Source organism: Bidens hawaiensis, unplaced genomic scaffold (genome assembly GCF_021521415.1).
Source record: "Bidens hawaiensis isolate Kalapana, Puna unplaced genomic scaffold, B.hawaiensis_p1.1 tig00014524_1, whole genome shotgun sequence".
Taxonomy (NCBI): Eukaryota; Viridiplantae; Streptophyta; class Magnoliopsida; order Asterales; family Asteraceae; genus Bidens; species Bidens hawaiensis.
Genome location: NW_027492266.1, coordinates 456,192 through 482,660, shown reverse-complemented (window position 1 = coordinate 482,660; position 26,469 = coordinate 456,192). Strand labels below are relative to the sequence as shown.

General features: G+C 42.8%; 1 pseudogene across 1 annotated transcript; it reads left to right on the top strand.

The window, feature by feature from the left end:
* Positions 1 to 24,744, top strand: LOC143546970 (3'-5' exonuclease-like; annotated as a pseudogene). The gene is made up of 3 exons (XR_013137685.1): positions 1 to 52; positions 23,835 to 24,138; positions 24,441 to 24,744. The product of XR_013137685.1 is annotated as a 3'-5' exonuclease-like (transcript).
* Positions 24,745 to 26,469: the final 1,725 nt, after the last annotated feature.

Sequence of the window (26,469 nt, the reverse complement as noted above, 5' to 3'; positions counted from 1 at the left end):
ATGTTACATTCTCGTTACCGCCGTTACGTCACCGTCTACCTTATTCTAAAAGGTGAGTAAGCACATCCCCTTTTCTCCATTTTGTTTTGGGGGCATTATGTGTACTAAAAACTATTATTATATTATTATTTCACTCAAACACAATTCTATTAATTACGTGGTTGTGATGTTGCTCGATTAATTGTTGATTGCTATATGATTTATGTTTTCACTGCTTTATAGTTGGTTGGTATCTCATCCTCATCCTCATAGTATGATCATACATCTTCGAGTAGACATGTCCAAATCTAGTGGCATGTTCAAAACGACATACTTACTGGTTGTGAACTTATCCGAGTAAACATGTCCGAATCTAGTGGCATGCTGAAAAGATACATCTATTTGTTTATATTAATTAATGCTATTCACTAAACCAAGAAATTGATTTATTTCTTAATATTATCATCATTATTACATCAAATTGTGAATTACTCGCTCAACATGTATTGTTGACAAATTAATATGAAGTGAAGAATTAGTTTGAACTTTAGGCTTAAATTATAAAAGTCTAAATGTTGTATTAATTTATTTTTAATTTGAATTATTTGTGTACGATTGTTGTGAATAAATAAATTTAGATATTGACACTGGTTATTATATTTGAGCTATGATACAAATATTGTCATACCCGGGCATGTTCTGCCGTTAGATTGGAGTGTGACAGATTGGTATCAGAGCCGAAGGCTATAAGATAGGTGGTTAGGCTTAACGACCTAGTAGCATGCTTAGGTTCCTATGTGTGCACCCTATGTGAATAAATACATTTAGTGTCTTTGAGCTATGATACAAATATTGTCATGCCCGGGCATGTTCCGCCGTTAGATTGGGGTGTGTCAGATTGGTATCAGAGCCGAAGGCTATAAGATAAGTGGTTAGGCGTAACGACCTAGTAGCATGCTTAGGTTCCTATGCGTGCACCCTATTTGCTTAAATTATTTGTTCATGGCTTAATTATATTTAAATGTTCTTATTCATATTATTGTACACAAATAGCACACATAACTCCGAGGCTATGCCTCACTCTCAAAATTATTTTCAAACATGGATCTATTATTTTAATTTTCAGAAATTCCTTAAGAATTCCCACAATTTAAAATTTTTACTCTCCTCTCCTTAAGGATGATTCGTGTGATGGATATGTAGTAACTACAATGGTGACACAAAAGTAACGGTGGTGACACCGGCAGGGCCGCTAGGCATACCAAAAACTGAATACAAACAAAAATATAAAACAGATTAGGATGATATGATTTCAAAATATGAAAAATATTTAATAGTTTTCTATTAATATGTAAACGAACATGAACGAACATAAACAAACTTAAATGAACGATCATTGAAGAATGTTTGCGAGCATAGATAAACGAATGATGCATGTGTTCATGTTCGTTCGTTTAATTAAATGAACACAACATAAATGAACTTCCCGCCGAACTGTTCACGAACAAGCAAAATAATTAACTCCTTTATAAAACTTCAGCATTGACGTTTTAGTGCTAATTTTAGCTTGGCATCAATATTGTATTTGAAGTTAACTATCACCACTAATCGGGTATTTGGGTTAACCCGAACCCCGATTTTATTTTTTTTTTCAAAATTGAACTCAAAACCCAACCCTATTAACAATTCGGGTTATTCAGGTTAACCCAAATAACCCGATTAATACTTTTCTATCCTTTTTAACCCGACCCTAGTTAGTTTATTTGGGTTTGGGTGGGGTTAATCGGGTTCGTGTATTATGGACGCCCCTAATCCCAGTGTCCTGACATTTCTTGTAAAAAGGAAATTTATAGTAATCAATAAGGTAAAGAATCCCAAAATAACCCTTTTTTTTCAAGATTCCATAAAAGTCGTTCCAAATCTGTCGACTCAGACGACTTTTGAATGGAAACGTCAGCTCAGACGACTTTTATGAAACCTGGCGCTTTTTAAATTCGAGTTTTTGAAACCCGTCTTTTTTTTTATCAACTTTTACAAAACCCATCGTTTTTGTAATTGAGTTTTTGAAGCCCATATTTTTTATCAGCTTTTATAAAACCCGTCGTCTTTTACCAACTTTTACGAAACCCGTCGTTTTTGAAATTCGAGTTTTTGAAACCCATTGTTTTTGCCCAAGCTTTGAATTTTTTCAATATTTAATTATTATAATTAATTTCATGTGTATTTTATTTTTGTTATCACTTTTGAAATGCAAAGTTTTATAAAATTTTGAATATACCTTTGAGGTGGTCTTATCTTTATCTACATGTCGATATAAATTTTACTCAAAACAAAGTTAGGTTAAATTTATATCGAAATGTTCAATAATAACTTGACCCGACTCGATTTTGATTAAAATTCATGTCGGCAAGTAGATAAAAATACACTCGTTTCAACGGTATATTCGAAATTTTATAAAACTGTATATTTCAAAAGTTATAAAAGAAAACAAATATAAACGAAAATTAATACAATTAAATATTTAAAAATAAAACAAAATTTCAAAACTTGGTAAAAAAACAACAAGTTTCAAAAACTCGAATTTCAAAAGCAACGGGTTTCGTAAAAGTCGTCTGAGCCGAAGGATTTGAAACACGCGCCATATTTGGATTGGCTCAAACAAAACCAATCGGCGAAGACGAATTTGGTTCAATCTTCTGCCAACAGGTTTTTGAGGGACTTGTATTAAATCTTGAAAAAAGAGGGTGATGATCGTCGTTCTAGCCATGCAAAAACCTAATTAACCTAAGTAGCTAGGGTAAGTCAAGTATCGTATTCACGAGTATGTGGTTAGTGTAACATGCAATCACTTTCAAAAATTATGAAGTAGCTATTAAGAGTGATGATCACACTAACAAGTTTTGATTGAAACAAGTACACTTAAAACAATTTTAGCAATTAATGAGAATAGAATCACAACCAGTGTTCAAGCAAGTAATCATTTAACACATTCACGTTATTGAGCAAAAATACTTATTAATTGACAAATATAGTTTACTAATAAATCCTAATGGTAGACATCAACAATCGCTAACACACGGCACTGGTTATCAAAATTCTCTATCAATGTAACTCAACTGAGGGTAATTGTATGCTTCATTGACTCAAGAATAATCAACAAACCCTATGCAAACAAGTATCACTGCAGCTGTCAAACTAAACGTCCTGATTGAATAAACCTAGACCGGATGATTGAACCAACAATACTAAACATCAAGTTGCATAGATTATCAATTAAACAACCAACTATTATCCAATATATAACATGAACAGAAACTGAAGTCATACAAACCCTACACCCAGGAATGATTCGAAGGAGAACCAGCCGCTCATTGGCATATTGATTCTTGATTATGATGATTTGTACGGAGCGTCTCTGATGCTATGGTCCATCTTTTCTTTTAATATTTTTTTTTAATTTTCCTCTTGTGATCCGAACCAAGTCCATATAATTTATACTAAATTTTGCTCTCCATAAATGGTGACATGACTTTGACTTGTATGTAACCATCAACATAATTTAAGTCACATATAAATTAATGAAGTCATGCATGTTGTTGTTCCTGAATCGCGCATGCATTGAATCAGATCTTCCCGATACTCCAAAGCATGCTCATAAATGTCTCAACTTAATATCTTTAATGCTCAATGACCTGAAATATAAAAGCGCGCTTGAAGTACCGTAGTTCAAACAATAAACTAAATAAAAACAATAAATGAACATATATTAATACATGATTTATACCCAACCATCAGAGGATTATTTTGATATGTTCTCTCCTATATTGGCTTGTTTTGAGAATTTTTTCATTAATAATTCATTAAAGGGAAAAATCTCAAAATGGCCCAATCCCAAAGGAAGATGGATGATCCCAAAATAGCCCTCTTTTTTGTAGTTTCCACAAATTTCCATCCAAAATTCATCAACGGAGACAAATTTTGAACCAAATCCGATTTTGCCAACAAGTTTTGTTTAAGTTGATCAAAACCAGTCACGCGTTCCAAATCTTTTGAACCAAATTCGTCTTTGCCGACGAGTTTTGGTTAAGTCAATCAAAACCAACCACACATTCCAAATGTGTCTGCTGTGACAACTTTTGAACCAAACCCTTTTTGCTCCGACGGGTTTGGTTCAAAAGTTGTCTCAGCCAACATGTTTTGTTTCAAAAGTTGTCTAAAGACGGATTTTGTTCAAAACTCATTGGCGAAGACGGATTAGTTCAAAACTCATTGGCGAAGACGAGTTTGGTATAAAACTCGTCTCACTGTGGTTTTTACGGAATCTCCCAAAAGGAGGGCTATTTTGAGAATCTTTCTCCTTAAATGGACTATTTTCATTGGCAAACCTACTTAAAAATAGGGTCTGCCGTCCCTTGTTGAAAATTTTGTTTTTTAGTACAAATATAGCGTAAAATCTCGACTGACCTAGTGAAAGTTTGGCCACAGCCCCCATGAAAGTTTGAGGCCAACCCAAATAAAAAAATAAAATGAAAATTTTTGCTAATATAATTATATAAATGTAATATCAATAATTATTCCAATTAAATTTGAGTTTAATACCAATTTTTATGTCCAATAGTCAGCCCAAAACCCAATTCATTCAAACTCTACCATGTATTTAGCCCAATACCCAATCCAATTCTAACTTGTTTGACATGATATGAGCCATTTAAAAAATTGAATTCTTTAGCAAGTCTAGTTCAATTGATGGTTTAGATAAAGAAACACCATTCATTTGCATTGATGCGTCGTTTATTAAAGTTAGCTCTCGTATTACTCGTCACAACCACAAGTGTGAAAGATGCTTTTCGACAATGAACTATGTGAAGTCTTATTTGCATAATCGTTTTGGTAACGAAAATTTTAGCGATAGTTTTTTTTTATTATTGAGAAAGACTTTTACTTAAGAATGTTAAAGTAGATGATGTAATGGATGTAATGTTTAGATTTCAAAAGATAAGAACTCTAGTTATTAACAACTTTATATGTATTGCTTTTTAATTATGCATTTATAATGAAACAATTTCACGTTTTTTTTTGTTATCTATTATTTTTACATGACCCAACCTGACTCGACCGGATCACAATTAAATCGGACCAATAAAAAAATTATATAACCATTTGACCTGACCTAAACAGTCGAACCGGACCGAAAAAATTCTGACCCTTATCAGAAAAATTTCTAGGTTCATCACTGACTATTTTAGGAATTTTTCCTTCAGTGAATTGCATTACGCTTTCATAAACTTTTCCAGTTTTAAATTTGAGCATAAGTAAATAACTTTATTTTAATTTAAGGATAATAACAATAAATCATAGTAAAATTTCAATTGTTTTTTGAAAAGCGGCAAACAATTAAGAGCATTAAAAGTAATTATGAATATCAATGGAACTTGAACCAGCGAAATGATACTAAAATTTGATATCGAAATCCAAAGTTCTTAGGCCTCGGAAGTTACAAAATGATCTAGTATAAATTTTAATCCTACTTATGGCTTTAGTTATCACTAGCTTTCTTCTTTGCATATCAAAGAGTTGGCATGGCATCTCCTAGCACCATCTGAAGAAACACTAATCGGACCCCGGGCAGATTACAGATAACCTGGGGGTTAGATGTTTCCCACGAGGGGTTAGACCCGGCAAAGATGGTTCTTCTGATAACCTGCAAAACAGACACCGTGAGCTCGTCACTGAGAAGGGGGGGGGTTCCTCCTTGTAACCACCCTCCGGCGTGAGAATCAGACTAGATTGCTCTTGAATATAAATGTATATTAAGATATTGCTAGAGCAGATATCAGGTATAATATGTAATACGAGATAGTATATGATAAGATGATATCCTAAGATGATCATACCATTTGGGGTATTTATAGCCGAAGGTAGGTTTCCAAGAAGGTGTAGCCGGCTGAATAGTATTCCTGTTCTACCAACTGTGGCCTACGCACGTGCCATGCTGGTAGTTGGTGGGTAGGCAGCGGCTGACAGTGACCAGGCCTGCTGTGTACTATTCCTTTTCCACCAACTGCCGGCTATACACGTGGTATGACAGGAGTTAGTGAGTAGGCAGCGGCTAATAGTGACATACAGTACAAGAGCATGCTGCTCGCCATACTGTTGTCAATAAGCTGTCGTATCTTTGGTCAGATCTTTTGCCCATACCTCGTCAGGTACAGTACAGAAGATCTTCCCGTATCGTACGGACTGGCTTATTTGGGCGGGAGTATTCCCCCTCCCGCCTTTGTGCGGGATTGCTCCCGGCTTTGCTCATTCCTTCAGGTGACAACTGAATTATTGAGAGCTAAGTGCCTTGTGCGTGTAGCCTTGCTGCGCGGGTGGCCTTCCCTGATGGCTTGTATCCGCAGCTGCGGGAACAGGCGGAGTACTTCACCATTGGGAGGCATTTCCTGCGGGAACAGCTTGCGTACTGCGCGTAAGGACGTCACGTCTCTGAGCATGGTGGGTCCTGCGGATCCAGTTGGTTTCTGCGCAGACGTCTCTCTTCAAGGTGAGTCTTGCGGGTCCAACTGGGCTCTGCTGGGACCTACCTCTTCAAGTCCCCCCAGTCCAATGTTCTTCTCATGAATGTTTAATAAAGTGAGGTGAACTTTTGGACTTAAGCAAAGGGTTTTGAAAAGGGTTTAGTTTTAAGGTTTTCCATGGGGATTCTTCCCGCGGAAGTCCTTATATCACTTGCAGAAATTCCCGACTTTCCTGCTTGATCTTTGGGTATGATGCGGGTAGGTCTGTAACCTCCTCGCAAGTCAGGAGCGTTGAGTCCCACTTGTGTGGATTCTCCATGAGGTTTTGGTAGTTTTGAACATAGTGATCAATTATGTTTAAGCCATCAATTCCATCTTGGAGCTTCAAACAATGTAGTTCCCGACATTCCCGCTATGCGGGGATGTTATTCCCGTTTCCGCAAGCATTGCCCAGAAGATCCTTCTTGGTTTCAATTCCCTGCGAAGCGCTAGGTATGTGAAGGGTTTTGCCTTAACACTGTACCCGCGCTCGTCTTACGGTTACTTTACTTCCAAGGTATTCCTTGCGTCAATTCCCTGCGGGTGCTAAGTATGTGAAGGGTTTTGCCTTAACACTGTACCCGCACCGTCTTATAGTTACTTGGTTGACGAGGTATTCTTGGCTTCAATTCCCTGCAGGTGCTAAGTATGTGAAGGGTTTTGCCTTGACACTGTACCCGCACCTGTCTTACAGTTACTTGGTTGCCAAGGTAAGGGGTATTTTCCCGCTTACTTTTGAATCTTTTTGAAATTTTTTGAAATTCGAAGAGTTGGTGAAAGGATAAGAACAGTCCAAACCTCTGAAACGTCGTGCGACGGTTTCTTCTGACTGTGTCAGGACGTGCAGGAAGTTATGGTGACGTGACAGTACATGGTCATTCCAGACGCTTTTTCAGGCGCGTGGGCGCGATTTTTCGGGCGCGTGGCCGCGAAATTAATGGTACGCGTCCTTTCAACAGCTGTTGCCAGCTTGCTTTTTGCCACGTGTCATAGTTTCATTGCACCTTCGATTTCTCTCTCTTCCGCATTAAATTCATCGCATTAATTGCGATTAGTATATAAAGGGGGAGAGGGTTCTTTGTAATCCACACTTTCACTTTTCTCTTCATCTTCAAAACGATTTCTGGCAAATACTCATCTTTTTCAGTCGAGCATTCTCTTGAAATCGTTTTCTTCTTTTATCTGCAAGATGTCTTCTCACGATCTCGAAGCTACAGCCCAGGAGGCTGGGGTTTATGCCGATGACAAGAGTACTGCTGGCGAGTGCCAGTGTGCTCTGCCTGTCGATCTGTATCAGTACATTGTCAGGAAGTTCATGCTCGAGTCTCTCGAGCCTGAGTTTCCCGAACCTCATCAAACGGTGTACGATGCCCCCAGAGGCAAGATCGGGGTATATGCTGCATTCTTTGTCTACGGGAATCTTAGGTTCCCATTGACAAAGTTTGTGTACCGTGTCCTAGAGAGGCACGGTGTGCACCTGACCGAGGTGCACCCGATGGCGATCGCGAAGATTCGCCATTTCGAGTGGGTGTGCCGGATTCTGGGCATTGAGCCCTTTGTCGACCGCCTGATGACCTTCTACTCTTGGAGGTGCATCCAGGGGTGGTATACCCTGATAACCCGGATAAAGGGTTTGAAGATTTGCGCAACCGAGCGCAGTCTTCGCTCGTGGAAGCGGGAGTTCTTCTTCATCTCCGCCCGTGCCATCCCCCTTGCCATGAAATTCAAAAATGGGCAAGCACTTCCCAGCCTTCACGCCTCCAACTACCAGGAGGCGGAATGGTTCTCGAAGATATCCCGAGTCCAATCTCCGGTTTACCGGTTTGCGGAGTCCGGGATGGTGATGCTCGGGATGAGCCAGGTGTGGAAGGATGCGGATGCGCAAAAGATCCCAATCGTCCTTGAATACGGTTCGAACTCTGTTCCTTACGGTATGCTCTGTTTCTTTTTGTTGATTTATGTGACACCCGGTAATTTCCCAATCCTATAAACTAAGTAATCAACCTAATAATTAGGTGATTGTGAATTTTAAGCGCGCCATGATAGTCAGCGCGGGCATGTTATGTGCGCCCTGCGCGAGCACGCTATGTTAGAATCAGCGCGGGCATTTGTTATATGCACCCTGCGCGAGCGCGCTATGTTAGAATCAGCGCGGGCATTTGTTATATGCGCCGTGCGCGAGCGCGCCATGTTAGTCAGCGCGGGCATGTTATGTGCGCCCTGCGCGAGCGCGCTATGTTAGAATCGGCGCGGGTATTTGTTATGTGCACCCTGCGCGAGCGCACCATGTTAAGAACCTGCGTGGGCATATGTTATATGCGCCATGCGCGAGTGTATTGGTTTTATGTTTCCATAACTTAATGTTGTCATTGGGTTGACCGTCTCGCACGATGCTAAGGCTGGTGCATCCCAAATCGTTTATGCGCGTGCGGAAGGGGAACTAACCTCCCCGCATGGCGGGAACATTGAGAGTTAGTTTGTCTGAAGCTCCAAGATGGAATTGACTTCAACATAACTGATCACTATGTTGAAATACCAAGACCACCTGGAGAATCTACAAATGAAACTCAATGTCCCTAACTGCGAGAAGGTTACGCACCTACCCGCAACAAAGAAATGTCCTTCACGCAGAAAGCTATGCGCACAAAGTTATACGCGCAGAACACTTAGCCTAATCCCCAGATCTAAGGGAATTATTCCCGCCCAAAAGGAAACAGTTGCGTGTTTCAGAGATTTTCCACTTTTTACTGTACACTGACAAAAGTACCTGAAAAAGCATACTGTAACATGAAAAGTCAACTGTCAGCCACCCTACTCCCACCAACCACAGACCTGCATGTCCTGTCCAAATCAAATCAAAATCTTTTATCCACTACTCCACTTTTAAATAAATAATAATAATTTCCATACTTTATTATCATTACACCTAGATATGAAAAGATTACAATCCCCTAAAGCAAGGGATTGTGTTCCCTTGAGTTTGCCTATAAATATGTAACCTAAATTATCACCCAAAACACACTTCAAACTTCTCTCTTAAGAACTGCAAACTTGCACTAATCATCTCCCAAGCATCCATTGTTTTCATTTCCGATCCTGTTACTAGGTAAGCCGAGAATATAACCTTGAGATCTACTTTCCAACCCTTATATTCTCCTATTTCTTGATCTTAATATATATACTTGTTATTTAATCGTATACTAGACCTTCAATTCCGAGGCCAACACCAAGAAAACCCGAATCTCGATTAATCCCTTAACAAGAACCACAGGTGAGTCTCACAGCCCCTATTTTCACTGTTTTCACTACTTTTAAACTGTTTTCGGGGCGAGGGACACGTACTTAAATAATGTTTTATCATGGTATACTTACAAGCTATGCAAGCGATTATGTGTTTAAATTATGTTTCATGATGAGCAATGTGAACGGTTATCTATGGTTTTCGATGTATGTGCGCTAGAATTCGAGTAAGTGATCACTTTACCATTGGAACTCGAAGGGTAGGGACCGCTGGTTTGATCCACCCACTCGTAGGGGTCGCACCTCTTTGCATGGACGAGTGCCTAGTATGGTCATGGGGCAGTACTATGGGTTTGAGCCCGCTCGTAGGGGTCGCACCTCTTTGCATGGACGAGCGCCTTGTTTTCCGGCACAACGTCCGCGCGTAACCCGCGGGACGGTATTATTGATTAGCTCGTAGGGGCAACGCCTCTTTGCATAGACGAGCACGGTTTTTCAGAAATGTCCACGCGCAACCCGCGGGACGGTATTACACTATTTTAGCTCGTAGTGGCAGCGCCACTTTGCATGGACGAGTACGCTTTCCAGAAACGTTCGCGCGTAACCCGCGGAACGGTTCTACCAGTAATATGTTCAGATCTATGTTTTCATACGGTTTATCAAGCATATGTTTAGACATGAAATCAGAAATGTGTTTCAATATGATTTTCGCCAAGACTATGACGCGATACGATTTATCAAGTTACTAAAACTTGTGAACTCACTCAGTTTATACTGATTCAAATGTTTTACGTGTCTTTCAGGAGATAACTAGGTAGCGCATGGAGTAACACTTAGAGCACCTCACGCTGAACATCTAAAACTAGCTTTTTGGAAGATTTTAGTTCTATCCCTTCGATGCGCGTGGTTGTTTCCGCCGCGCAAGGGGATATGGCGTGGAAATCTTCAACAGTTTTTATACTTGGATGTTTTTATGTAATTTTTTTAAACAATGTAATGTATTTGTATTAAACATTTCACGCGCAATGAAAATCTTACTTTGAATGTTTGCAATGGCCCGTGCTTAAGTATCAATCCCCACTCGCGCGCGCCCGGCTGTTTCCGCCGTTCAGGGCCGGGTGTGACAGATTGGTATCAGAGAACTGGTTATAGCGAACTAGGAAAAGAAGTTTTAACCTAGACTATAACCGTTGGGGAATCGCATGAAATATTTTTCAAAGAAAATATTTTCAAAAGAAACTATACACACACTTAGGAACACGGGTCACACAGTGTCTAGTGAATAATGATAAGAACATTATGTGCTCAGAGTACATGCGCTAAGTTTGATATATTTTCACTCTTTTAAAGCGAGAATGCCTCCAGCTAAAGCCAAGGGAATTACCATGACACCCGAGGAACTCGCGGAAATAATCGCGCAAGCGATCGCAACACATGAGGCCAGCAAGGCCGAATCTAGTCAGGGTCGTCAGAACGAGACCCCAGAACCCGAATCAGGAGCCTTGGACAAAGGGTGCTCCTATAAGACATTCATGGCCTGTAGGCCTTGGCCATTCAAGGGTACCGAAGGGGCCATTGGGCTCTACAACTGGATTGACAAGATGGAGACAGTTCTCTCCATTAGCGGATGTAGTGAGAACCAGAAGGTCCATTACGCGACCTGCATGTTCCAAGAGGCAGCTTCATCTTGGTGGAAGCTTCAAGTAAAGACCTTGGGGCGAGAAGCTGCTCTTCACAAGACCTGGGAGGAGCTGAAGGAAATGATGATAAGAAAGTTCTGCTCTCGCGCAGAAATTCAGAGTCTGCAACAGGAATTCTGGAACCACACCATGGTAGGAACGGATATCGACGCCTACAACAACCGGTTCAACGAGCTTTGCCAGTTGGTGCCAGACATGGCAAACACGGAGGAAAAGAAGATCGAGAGGTATATCTTTGGGTTACCTCCTGTTGTTAGGGTTCCGCTCAACGCCGCAGCGCCTCCAACCTTTGATGAGGCGGTAGCGCGGGCCATCACCCTTACAAGGGATACGGTCCGTGCGGGTATGTTGACTACGCGCGGAAACGAGCAGCGAACCTCTGACTCCAAGAGGAAATGGAACTCTCACCACCGAGGGTCCGACTCCAAGCAGCCACCGTTCAAGAAGCAGGAGAGCGCAAGGGTTTACGCGATCCAAGCCGCGGAGCCATCAAGGAAAGGATACAGCGGGCCTCGCCCATGGTGCAGCAAATGCAAGTATCACCACGAGGGTGAATGCGCAAGAATCGAATGCGCCAAATGTGGCAGACCAGGACACAAGACGATGAATTGCCGTATCAGAGAAGCTGGAGCGAGCGACAACTGCTACGCATGCGGGAAGCCAGGGCATTTTAGTCGGGATTGCCCGCAAAAGGGAAACCAAGCTCGCGGGAGAGCTTTTGTGATCGGCGCAGGCGAAGCTAAAGAAGAGCCGAATGTGGTAACCGGTACGTTTTTGCTTAACGGCCATTTTGCATCTGTCTTATTTGATACTGGCGCTGACCTAAGTTTTATATCCGTCGAGTTTAAAGACTCCCTAGGCCTAGCAACCAGTAGGCTAGACACACCTTATACTATAGAACTAGCCAATGGTAGGCAGTTATGCGCGAACGAAAGAACTGAACAATGTGTAATAATCATGGGAGGTCACGGGTTCAATATTAACTTGTTGCCAATAGACTTGGGAAGTTTTGACATTGTAATAGGTATGGATTGGTTAGTCGAGAACCACGCGGAAGTTATTTGTCATGAGAAGCAGGTTCGGGTCCCACTGTTGAACGGAGAAACCTTGGTGATTCAAGGGGAAAGAAGGGGAGTTGCGACGAAACTGATTTCGTGCCTAAAGGCGCGCAAGTGCCTATGGAAAGGGTGCTACGCTTTCCTGGCGCATGTAGTAGAGAAGAAAAGAGATGAGCGAAGAATTGAAGACTTACCAGTAGTGCGCGAATTTCCAGAAGTTTTTCCTGAAGATTTGCCCGGATTACCGCCGCCGCGACAAGTCGAGTTCCGTATTGATTTAGTCCCAGGAGCTGCGCCAGTAGCTCGAGCGCCTTATTGACTAGCTCCATCTGAGATGCAAGAGCTATCCAATCAGTTACAGGAACTATTGGATAAGGGTTTCATACGCCCAAGCTTTTCACCTTGGGGAGCTCCAGTACTGTTTGTTAAGAAGAAGGATGGTTCGTTCAGAATGTGTATTGACTACAGGGAGCTGAATAAGCTGACAGTCAAGAATCGGTACCCCTTACCGAGGATTGACGACTTATTTGACCAGTTGCAGGGATCCAGTTATTATTCGAAGGTAGATCTACGGTCCGGATACCACCAACTTAGGGTCCATGAGGAAGATGTGCCGAAAACAGCCTTCCGAACTAGATACGGCCATTATGAGTTCTTAGTGATGCCTTTCGGGCTAACTAATGCGCCGGCTGTATTCATGGATCTGATGAACCGCGTGTGCAAACCATACTTGGACAAGTTTGTGATTGTATTTATAGATGATATTCTGATTTACTCTCGGACCAAGGCCGAGCATGAGCAACACCTGAGATTGATTTTAGAATTGTTGAGGAAAGAAAAGTTGTATGCGAAGTTTTCCAAGTGTGAGTTTTGGCTTAGAGAAGTTCACTTTCTCGGTCACGTTGTAAACGAGAAAGGAATACACGTTGATCCTTCCAAGGTCAAGGCCATCGAAAACTGGGAAGCGCCAAAAACCCCAACTGAGGTGAGGCAATTCCTAGGACTAGCTGGCTACTATCGACGCTTCATTGAGAACTTCTCCAAGATAGCTCTACCTCTGACCGCGCTAACTCAGAAAGACAAGAAGTTTGTTTGGGGCGAAAATCAGGAAGCAGCGTTTCAAACGTTGAAACAGAAGTTATGTAGTGCGCCAATTTTGTCTCTGCCCGAGGGGACGGATGACATCGTCGTTTACTGCGACGCTTCACATCAGGGACTCGGATGTGTCCTTATGCAGCGAGACAAAGTCATAGCGTATGCCTCGCGCCAACTCAAGACCAACGAAAAGAACTACACAACGCATGATCTGGAACTTGGAGCGGTTGTCTTCGCGCTAAAGATTTGGCGCCATTACCTCTATGGTACAAAGTGTATAATTTTTACGGATCACAAGAGCCTTCAACATATATTTGATCAAAAGGATTTAAACATGAGGCAACGAAGATGGGTTGAATTGTTGAATGATTATGATTGTGAAATAAAGTACCACCCTGGAAAGGCGAATGTGGTAGCAGACGCGCTAAGTAGGAAGGAGCGAATAAAAACACTACGAGTCAAGGCTCAAAGGTTGACCATTCGCGCAGATCTCTCTACCCGCATTCGAGACGCTCAGCAAGAAGCCTTGAAACCAGAGTTTGTTAAAAACGAATCCCTTGGGGGTATGATTAAGAGTTTGAAACTTAAAGAGAACGACACTCGATATTTTGCTAACCGCATATGGGTCCCTCTCAAGGGAGGATTGCGCGAGCAAGTATTAAACGAAGCACACAAGACGCGGTATTCCGTACATCCTGGCGCAGACAAGATGTACCAAGATGTTAAAACGCTGTATTGGTGGCCCAATCTGAAGGGCGCCATCGCGATGTATGTCAGTAAGTGCCTGACGTGTTCGAAGGTAAAGGCTGAATACCAGAAACTATCAGGGTTGCTTCAACAGCCAGAAATTCCTATGTGGAAATGGGAACAAATCTCTATGGACTTCATCACCAAACTGCCAAGGACACCTGGGGGTTACGACACGATCTGGGTTATTGTGGATCGGCTAACTAAGTCAGCGAACTTCCTGCCGATCAAGGAAACCGATAAGATGGAAAAGTTAGCCCGATTATATATTCGAGAAGTAGTTTCAAAACATGGAATCCCGGTGTCCATCATTTCTGATAGAGATAGTCGGTTCACCTCAAGGTTTTGGAGATCGTTACAAGGGGCTTTAGGTACTCGTCTTGACCTGAGTATGGCATATCATCCCCAAACGGATGGACAAAGCGAGCGAACAATCCAGACATTGGAAGATATGCTGCGCGCGTGCGCAATCGATTTCGGAGGTAGCTGGGATACTCATCTCCCATTGGTTGAATTTTCTTACAACAACAGTTATCACACAAGCATCAAGGCTGCGCCGTTTGAAGCTTTGTATGGGCGCAAGTGTAGATCCCCACTTTGCTGGGCTGAAGTGGGTGACAAACAAATGACTGGTCCAGAATTGATCCAAGAAACAACAGACAAGATTTTTCAGATACGGGATCGCCTTAAGACAGCGCGCGACAGACAGAAGAGCTACACAGATGTGCGAAGGAAACCGTTGGAGTTTCAAGTAGGGGATAGAGTACTTTTGAAAGTCTCTCCATGGAAAGGAGTCTCCCGTTTCGGCAAGCGAGGAAAGTTGAATCCGCGCTATATTGGACCATTTGAGATCCTGGGAAGGATCGGTCCGGTTGCTTATAAACTCCGTTTACCCGCCGAACTCAGTGGAGTTCATGATACGTTTCATGTGTCCAACCTCAAAAAGTGTTTATCTGACGAAACGTTGATTTTACCGTTGGAAGAGATTCACATCGATAAACAACTGCACTTCGTAGAAGAACCTATAGCAGTAACCGATTGGAAAGAACAAAAGTTACGCAGAAGCAAAATCAAGTTAGTAAAGGTTCAATGGAACTCAAGGCGTGGGCCTGAATTCACTTGGGAAAGAAAAGATCAAATGCGCCAGAAATACCCACACCTCTTTCAGAGCATGGCTTCTGCCAGCAACGTCTCCTAAATTTCGGGACGAAATTCTCTTAACAGGGGGAGAATGTGACACCCGGTAATTTCCCAATCCTATAAACTAAGTAATCAACCTAATAATTAGGTGATTGTGAATTTTAAGCGCGCCATGATAGTCAGCGCGGGCATGTTATGTGCGCCCTGCGCGAGCGCGCTATGTTAGAATCAGCGCGGGCATTTGTTATATGCGCCGTGCACGAGCGCGCCATGTTAGTCAGCGCGGGCATGTTATGTGCGCCCTGCGCGAGCGCGCTATGTTAGAATCGGTGCGGGTATTTGTTATGTGCACCCTGCGCGAGCGCACCATGTTAAGAACCTGCGTGGGCATATGTTATATGCGCCATGCGCGAGTGTATTGGTTTTATGTTTCCATAACTTAATGTTGTCTATTGGGTTGACCGTCTCGCATGATGCTAAGGCGGGTGCATCCCAAATCGTTTATGCGCGTGCGGAAGGGGAACTAACCTCCCCGCATGGCGGGAACATTGAGAGTTAGTTTGTCTGAAGCTCCAAGATGGAATTGACTTCAACATAACTGATCACTATGTTGAAATACCAAGACCACCTGGAGAATCTACAAATGAAACTCAATGTCCCTAACTGCGAGAATGTTACGCACCTACCCGCAGCAAAGAAATGTCCTTCACGCAGAAAGCTATGCGCACAAAGTTATACGCGCAGAACACTTAGCCTAATCCCCAGATCTAAGGGAATTATTCCCGCCCAAAAGGAAACAGTTGCGTGTTTCAGAGATTTTCCACTTTTTACTGTACACTGACAAAAGTACCTGAAAAAGCATACTGTAACATGAAAAGTCAACTGTCAGCCACCCTACTCCCACCAACCACAGACCTGCATGTCCTGTCCAAATCAAATCAAAATCTTTTATCCACTACTCCACTTTTAAATAAATAATAATAATTTCCATACTTTATCATCATTACACCTAGATATGAAAAGATTACAATCCCCTAAAGCAAGGGATTGTGTTCCCTTGAGTTTGCCTATAAATATGTAACCTAAATTATCACCCAAAACACACTTCAAACTTCTCTCTTAAGAACTGCAAACTTGCACTAATCATCTCCCAAGCATCCATTGTTTTCATTTCCGATCCTGTTACTAGGTAAGCCGAGAATATAACCTTGAGATCTACTTTCCAACCCTTATATTCTCCTATTTCTTGATCTTAATATATATACTTGTTATTTAATCGTATACTAGACCTTCAATTCCGAGGCCAACACCAAGAAAACCCGAATCTCGATTAATCCCTTAACAAGAACCACAGGTGAGTCTCACAGCCCCTATTTTCACTGTTTTCACTACTTTTAAACTGTTTTCGGGGCGAGGGAAACGTACTTAAATAATGTTTTATCATGGTATACTTACAAGCTATGCAAGCGATTATGTGTTTAAATTATGTTTCATGATGAGCAATGTGAACGGTTATCTATGGTTTTCGATGTATGTGCGCTAGAATTCGAGTAAGTGATCACTTTACCATTGGAACTCGAAGGGTAGGGACCGCTGGTTTGATCCACCCACTCGTAGGGGTCGCACCTCTTTGCATGGACGAGTGCCTAGTATGGTCATGGGGCAGTACTATGGGTTTGAGCCCGCTCGTAGGGGTCGCACCTCTTTGCATGGACGAGCGCCTTGTTTTCCGGCACAACGTCCGCGCGTAACCCGCGGGACGGTATTATTGATTAGCTCGTAGGGGCAACGCCTCTTTGCATAGACGAGCACGGTTTTTCAGAAATGTCCACGCGCAACCCGCGGGACGGTATTACACTATTTTAGCTCGTAGTGGCAGCGCCACTTTGCATGGACGAGTACGCTTTCCAGAAACGTTCGCGCGTAACCCGCGGAACGGTTCTACCAGTAATATGTTCAGATCTATGTTTTCATACGGTTTATCAAGCATATGTTTAGACATGAAATCAGAAATGTGTTTCAATATGATTTTCGCCAAGACTATGACGCGATACGATTTATCAAGTTACTAAAACTTGTGAACTCACTCAGTTTATACTGATTCAAATGTTTTACGCGTCTTTCAGGAGATAACTAGGTAGCGCATGGAGTCACACTTAGAGCACCTCACGCTGAACATCTAAAACTAGCTTTTTGGAAGATTTTAGTTCTATCCCTTCGATGCGCGTGGTTGTTTCCGCCGCGCAAGGGGATATGGCGTGGAAATCTTCAACAGTTTTTATACTTGGATGTTTTTATGTAATTTTTTTAAACAATGTAATGTATTTGTATTAAACATTTCACGCGCAATGAAAATCTTACTTTGAATGTTTGCAATGGCCCGTGCTTAAGTATCAATCCCCACTCGCGCGCGCCCGGCTGTTTCCGCCGTTCAGGGCCGGGTGTGACAATTTAGAATCTCTTCTAACTTCTTTCCTGTTTATTTCAGAGGGGAACGACTTGCAGTCGCTCCTGTATCCGCGGGAGGCTGACAGTCCCGTTCGGATGGGTACTCGTGCTCTAGATGAGAACGAGTTGCCCATCCTTGAACAAACGGCGGATCGGTTCGTGGAGGTCTACCCGCTAGGCCACGAGATCCTGAGCGCCAGGCGGCCAGGTAAGGCGTTATTTAACCCTCGACCCCTCAATGCTGAAACCTCTGCCGGCATTCCTCTAATCTTATGTTCTGATGAGGAATCCGCAGATGGTCCTCCGTTGGTGCGGAAGAAGAAGGCTGCCGGCGGGAAGGGAAAGGAGAAGGTGGCCTCCACTGCCGATCCGGTGCCTCGGTCTGATTCAGAGGCCGAGAGCGAGGAGGTGGCGGGGAACCCAGGTGGTGATAGGACCACTGCTCCGGAGGCTGCGACTGTCACCTCCGGAGAGCCCCGGATGACGACGGTGACCGGCGTGAAGAGGCCGGCTCCATCGGGTTCATCCCCGCCTGTCCGCACTTTCAGGCTTAAGAAAACCCGTAAGTACAAACGTTATTTTATTTTTAATTTCATAGCTTTCCATCATTCACACTATCTTCTTTGTGCAGGCGTGGATGTTGACGCATTCCAGGGTGGAGCGGGGAGGAGTATCTCTCCGCCCATGACGGTAGGCTTGGTCAGCCAACCTGAGGCGACGACCCAGGCGGCTGCGCCTGCTTCCGCTGGTTCAGTTGCTCACTCCGTAGAGCCAACTGTTCCAGCTGTGATGACATCACCGCCGGCCGTCAGTGCCATTTTTACCACATCTTTCACTGAGCCGGCGGTTACTTTTGCTGCGGATTCCGCAGCGGCGACCGCGGTGGCTTCTACCATGCCTCCGTCATCGGCAACGACGGCCGATCCTTCAGGTATGCATGGGGCTTCCCGCCAACCTCTGCCTCCTTCCCATCTATCTGACCTCTTGGACGGATTTCCCTTGGGTTCAGGTGATGGGTTTGGCGGCTATCGGCCTGTTATTGACCCTACAGGTGCGTAGGGTTCTTTTGGCCTTTTTATATTTTTATCATCTTTTCCTAACTACTTTTTGTTTTTTGCAGTGTCGGATTCCAATGAAGTGTATGTTCCAAGATGGAACATCCGCCGAGGAACAACCCTTCGCACACCTGTGGAGTGCGTGGATTGGGCTCGTCACGCAGCTCCCAGTGGTGCGTTGGGGGAAGCCATGGCTAGCTACCAGGAGCGTAGGCTAACCAATGAGCTTCGGGTTCTCCTGGCCCGGATGCAGCCGCGTGTCGAGCTGCTTTGTCGTGAAAACGACAAGTTAAAAGCAGCTCGCATCCAAGAAGTAGCTCAGGCGCGGGCTGTCCGGGAGGAGAACTTAAGGCTTACCGCAGTGGCTGCGGAAAAGGAGAAGGCCTTCAAGGCCCTCGAGGTTGAAGTTCAGGCCCGGCTCGAGGCCCATTCCAAGGCTGCCCAAGCTGTTAATGAACAGCTTCGGCTGGCTAAGGAAACTGCACGGAACGCAACCGAGAGGGCCACCAAGGCTGAAGCTGTTGCTGAGCCTCTATGTGTGGAGAATGAGGAGCTTAAGGCCAAATTAGAGGCTCTCCAGCAGGCTCATGATGCCTTGGCGATGGAAGACGCCAAAAAGCTCCTGGAGATCTTGGACCAGAGGGGGGTGCTTGACCATACTGAGCGGAAGCTAAAGGGCGTCGAAGAGGCTGCGGCTAAAGAAGTGTTTCTTGCCAACCTCAATAAAAGTGAAGCCGAACGCGCCCGTAACGAAGCTCAAGCTGCCCTCCAGGAGGCTCTGGTTGCCAAGGAATGGCTTCTTCGAGAAGCGTTGTCTCAGGTATGTTTAGCTTCATGTCTTCACGCTTTTCTTTGTAAATAGAAAAGGTTTTGATACTTGTATTCTCTTGTAGGTTGTGCATCGAGTCTTCGCAGATACGTCTTATGACGATGCTATGAGCGCAGCCCTCAACGCTTCTCATGAGGATGGGGAAAAGGCCAGCTTCCTGCTTGGTCTAGGGTTCGTTGAAAAAGGCATCCCGCCTTCCAACTTCCCTTTATTTGATGTGGATACTGAAGCTGTATACGACCAAGCAGTGAATCAGTATGCCGCCTTCCCGCATCCGGTGGTGGAGAAGGTGAACCAAGTTGCTGCTGCTGATGATGGGTTAGCTATCCTTAAAGCTTTCCTTGAACCGCCACGCTCTACTGATGGTGCTGGTCCAAGTGGAAGTGGCCCTGAAGCTTGATCCTGAAGATCCCTTCCCACTGCTAGGATAGATTTTGCTTGTATAGATTTATATTCTTGTAGGCGGGTAGTTACCCGGCCATTCTTGTAACGAATATTATGAAATATAAATCTTTGTGCGGGTAAGATCGCTATTTTCACTGGATTCCTTGCTTTATAAACGTTATATGACTTGCATACTTTAGTTTAAATTAGCAATTTTCCAAGTGTTTAGAATAAGTTAACCTTTGAACGTGGTAGATAATAGGTTGAAGTTTTGCTTCCTCTTTCGTGATTGTGCGGGTAGGACCGTCACTTGCACTTAGTAGGATGGCTAAACTTTACCTACATCTGACCTGCGTGGAGGTTTTCCTCATCTTTTTAGAAATTTCTAAGTGTTTAGGATAAGTTAACCTTTAAACGTGACAGATAATAGGTTGAAGTTTTGCTTCCTCTTTCGTGATTGTGAGGGTAGGACCGTCACTTGCACTTAGGATGGCTAAACTTTACCTACATCTGACCTGCGTGTAGGTTTTCCTCATCCTTTTGTTAGAAATTCTGTTTTGAATAAGTTATCCGTTCGACGCGCGGTTGTTAATAGGTTAGTGTTCAGTTTCCTCTTATCATGATTCATGCGGATAGACCGGCACTTTCATTTAGTGGGATGACTGAACTTTACCTTTAACTGACCTGCGTGAAGGTTTGCCGTTTTTTGGGTTTATGCGGGTTTTGCCGCCTTCCCCACGCAACGACTTTTCACGTAATTATGCGGTGAAAACCGGCATATCAGTGTTGAAAGTTCATAAGTATAAATGTAAAATCATCAGCGTCGATGTTCTAAGGAGAATCATTTCCATTAGAAGTGGCTCTGGGCCTTTTCTTTACAAATTTGGAATTGATCTACATGCAAACTGTGTAATTGAGCTCCCTTCCATGTTGTTGGGATGGGAGTGCCATCGAGCCGATATGCACCTGGTTCGGGATCTCGTTCTTTACGCAGCATGTAGTCTCCACATTGACGCTGCAATTTTATTCGTGTTTTCCCCAGCTGGGGTTCTACACGCATCAGCCTGCTCAGCGTTCATTGCGCCACGAGGTGCGCGAGCGTCCCATCTCTGACAAATGCTTCGACCATGTCCTTTACGTCTATGCATTCTTCAGTGTTGTGGCCTTTTGTCCTGTGAAAGTCACAGTATTTGCTCCGATCAGCATTGTGACGATGTCGGATTATTGGAGCCTTTGGCCATGGGAGCTCCTCAGTGGCGAATATCTCGGTGACGCTTTTGGTGAGCGGCGTCCATCTGGAGTTCTGGTTTGACTGTACGTTATCTCTTCCGCCTAACCGATGTTGCAAGCCGGATGAGGTGTCAAAGTTTACCCTTGACTGCCAAATGCCTAGCTTCCGCTTTTTGTTTAATCGGGCGGTAAGGACGTTGTCTTCTCTTGTTTTCTGGGTGTAGAGATTTGTGCTCTGGGGGAGATCTCTACCCAGTTGCTTCTCCGTTTCCGCAAAGCGTTTAGCTGCTGTCATGATGGCATCCCATGTGGATGGCATGCCATCTTTACCCGTTAAGGTGCGGATGAGCTCTGGGTCGTTCGCGCCCTGGATGAAAGCAGCGCGAACAAGATCTTCGCTAATGTTACCCAAACTTAGCTTCTTTGAGTTGAAGCGAGTGATGAAGTCTGGCAAAGATTCATCTTCCTCTCGAATGCATTTGAGGATTGTCCATTGCTCTTCGGTATACTTTCGTTGTTGGCTGAAGTGTTGGCTAAACTTCTGTTGGAAGTCTGCCCAGTCGTAGATGTGGTTGACCGGTAGACGATCGAACCACGCTCTAGCTGGCCCAACAAGCGTCATTTGGAACATGTAACACCACGTAGGTTCCGTCCAATTGCTGACGGTTGCCCCCGCTATGAATCTGTTCAAATGATCGTCTGGGTCAGATATACCATCATATGTGCCTATGTTGGACATTTGTTTGGCACTTTTTGGGGCAATTGCTTCCGCAATGTCCCTTGCAAATTTGGACGTTCCCGCATTTGCAACAGTTGGTCTAAATGTTTTGGAGAAGTCACGTGGGCTTCCACCTGGGTTTTTTGGTTTGAAGGCTTCCCCAAAACGCCTTCTCGGTTGGGAGTCCGTTTCTTTACGCTTCCCTTTCGCCTCATGACGAGGGTTTGCGTCTCTATCGGATTCCTCCGAATCATCGTCCAAGTATTCTTCGAATTCGTCAGCCTGTTGGACGGAACGCAAGCGTTCGTCCAACTCAGCTTGGAATTCCTTCTGACGTGCCTCCGCCCATGCCTTAACTTCATCGAGTGTTTGGCGGGGGAGCCTTGTTCGTTTCTCTAACTGGGTATCGGTGAATCCCAGTGAGCGATTATTTACTACACTTGCCCCAGCTTGGGTAACTGGGGTAGTGTTCGTAAAATTTACTTCACTTGCCCCGGCTTGGGTAACCGGGGTAGTGTTTGTAAAGACTGTGTAGTCGCCGGTATTCCCCCCAGTAGGTGGGGTTGTGGTTACCGGAGTTTCTTTAACCATCTTTCCAGAAGTTTGAAAAAACTGAAAAGAAATGAAGTTCTAGCTTTTATGCACGGATGGCGCCAATGAAGAAACACTAATCGGACCCCGGGCATATTACAGATAACCTGGGGGTTAGATGTTTCCCACGAGGGGTTAGACCCGGCAAAGATGGTTCTTCTGATAACCTGCAAAACAGACACCGTGAGCTCGTCACTGAGAAGGGGGGGTCCTCCTTGTGACCACACTCCGGCGTGAGAATCAGACTAGATTGCTCTTGAATATAAATGTATATTAAGAGATTGCTAGAGCAGATATCAGGTATAATATGTAATACGAGATAGTATATGATAAGATGATATCCTAAGATGATCATACCATTTGGGGTATTTATAGCCGAAGGTAGGTTTCCAAGAAGGTGTAGCCGGCTGAATAGTATTCCTGTTCTACCAACTGTGGCCTACGCACGTGCCATGCTGGTAGTTGGTGGGTAGGCAGCGGCTGACAGTGACCAGGCCTGCTGTGTACTATTCCTTTTCTACCAACTGCCGGCTATGCACGTGGTATGACAGGAGTTGGTGAGTAGGCAGCGGCTAATAGTGACATACAGTACAAGAGCATGCTGCTCGCCATACTGTTGTCAATAAGCTGTCGTATCTTTGGTCAGATCTTTTGCCCATACCTCGTCAGGTACAGTACAGAAGATCTTCCCGTATCGTACGGACTGGCTTATTTGGGCGGGAGTATTCCCCCTCCCGCCTTTGTGCGGGATTGCTCCCGGCTTTGCCCATTCCTTCAGGTGACAACTGAATTATTGAGAGCTAAGTGCCTTGTGCGTGTAGCCTTGCTGCGCGGGTGGCCTTCCCTGATGGCTTGTATCCGCAGCTGCGGGAACAGGCGGAGTACTTCACCATTGGGAGGCATTTCCTGCGGGAACAGCTTGCGTACTGCGCGTAAGGACGTCACGTCTCTGAGCATGGTGGGTCCTGCGGATCCAGTTGGTTTCTGCGCAGACGTCTCTCTTCAATGTGAGTCTTGCGGGTCCAACTGGGCTCCGCTGGGACCTACCTCTTCACCATCCGAGCCGAAACTATCGACCCGACATTCTCCAAGTATCATGTCAACTACGATGGTAAAACAATCGAGACAATAGTCACCAACAAAGCCAGTGTCACCGAGAAATAGGTTAAAGATATTATGTTGATCCATTCCAGTGACCCAATGGTAGTTGTTGGTCTTGATGTTGAATGGCTCTCTCCCACATCACCATTCATCACCAATAAAGCAGCCACTCTTCAACTTTGCATTGACACCAAGTGTCTCATCCTTCAACTTTTCTACATGGATGAGTTTCCACACTCCCTCAAGCGTTTTCTTCTCAACCCCAGGTGTGTGTATATATATATATATATTACGAGCTACGCGTATGTACTTTTGTGAACTACAACTTAAGTTTTATATTTATTTTTTGTTTTGTTTAACTTTAATAACATATAAAAATTAAGAAAAAATAGAATTAAGAGCTTGATTTTATATGTTATTAAACCTTTTAATTCAAAACCAAAAATATATTTGTTAAGATATTAGTAGATTAATGTTTATAGTTAGTGACAATAGTGAAAATAATTTATTAAGTATTTATGCTGATCTCTATATCCACTTGGTCACTTTCAATTTGAATCTACTTTAGGTTCACTTTTGTTGGGGTTGAAGTTGAAGACGATATAGCAAAGATCAAGAATGAGTATGGATTGGATTGTTCTAGAAGTGCAGATATTCGTTCGGCGACTATAAAGAAGTGGCCTAGGATGTACTATAGGAAGCCGGGATTGAAGCATCTTGCGAGGGATGTGGCGAGTCTGCACATGGAGAAGCCGATGCATGTGATCAAGAGCAATTGGGAGGCACGGGTGCTTGCTGAAAATCAAGTGGAGTATGCATGTATTGATGCTTGTGCTTCATACAAGATCGGTCATAAGCTTTTCCTTGATTAAGTGTTGGTTTTTAATGTCTCCCAATATTATGGTTTTATGTTTCATTTGCATGTCTTAGTAAGAAGGGGCCTATGTACTGTTTTGAAGCCTATATGGTTGACCGTAATATCATGTTTGAATTCTCTTTGCTTTCTTTATATATTTAGTACAACTTTTATTTTTAATGTATCTGCTTTTGGATTATTAGTTTGTGACAGTAATTCTTTAAGTATTTCGATCTACCTAGTAATTAAATGAATGTAAAGTACTCCAAAATTTAGGAACTTTTGCTCTCTCTGTTATAGTCATCTCTGGTTATATAGATGTCAAAGTGCCATGAATGTTATATATAAAAAAATTATAGTACTACCGATTTATCTTACCTTTTGAAATTTTTGAAAGAACTAGCTAGTGTCTAATTTTAGGTCTTTGAGCTCATGTTTGAATTATATCTCTGAAGATAGTCAGTGGCGGATCTATGGGTTATCCAATAGGTGCCCGGGTTACCCCTCAACTTTTCCGGTGAAGTATAAAATTAGTGAAAAATTATGTTTTTCTTCTTCTTTTGGTGTATTAGGATACCCCTGAACAAATATTAGGATACCCCTGAGAAAATATAAAGAGAGAGTGTGGAAGGTTTCATCCGATTTTATTTTGTTTTTCCGGCGGCCATACACAGTTGCAAGAGGATGAAGATGAAGTTTTGTTTTGTAGTGTATTTATGTTTACTAAGTAAAAAGTATATAAGCATTCAAGTTACCTTTATCCTTTAGTGTCCTTTCATATTTTAATATTTATTAAATTAAAATCGTAAAATATTTAATATTAATAACATGAGACATAAAGAGACAAAAAGTTATCGGTTCATCAATAATTTAGATTTCTAAATGTTATTTACTTATATATTTGTTGGTATAGTTTATTTAGTTAAGTGTACTTGTTTTATTTATATATAAATTAAATATATATTTATATTTCATTTAATTTTTTACTTTATTGTTTTATTTTATGTTAAATATATTTTTAAATCACAGGTAAAAAAATATAAATAAATATATATTACATTTTTTGTTTAGCCACAGTTTGATACATTTTTATTGTTATTCTTTTATAACTTTGAAATAATGGTGTTTTCTATCTCTGAAATAAGTTGTTATGACGTATTTATTTTTGTATATGTTTTGATATAAATTTTATTAAAAATAATCAGTTTTACGTTTCGACGTAAATTTTATTCAAAATAAGTCAGGTCAAGATGTTGTTACAAACAACTAGAGTCGTTAGAAATTAAATCCATTGAAACATAAAAATTAGGGGCCCATTTTTCCACTCGTGTAGGGCGGGCCTCCAATGGCTCTTGAATTCTCGATGACGGCCTTGTATCAATGTATAATAAAAAATTGGGTTACCCCTCAAATTTTATCCTAGATCCGCCACTGAAGATAGTTCCAATAAAGCCTGATTAAAATATTATGCGTTATGCTGGCGGAGGAGTAGACGGAAAAGGGAAACAGGTTTTACCGAATGTGCACCTAAAAAAATAATAATGTTTTATATTCGTGCATTTTGACATTGCGCCCGCAAAAACCTTTATATTGAATCTTTAGAGACATTGGCAACAAACATTAACCCGCATTTTAACTTATATTTATTTGTTAGGCAGCATTTATTTTGTAACCCCATAATTATTTACCATAAACCCACAACCCTTTAACAAGTAACCATTAAACCTAAGGGGCTACTTAT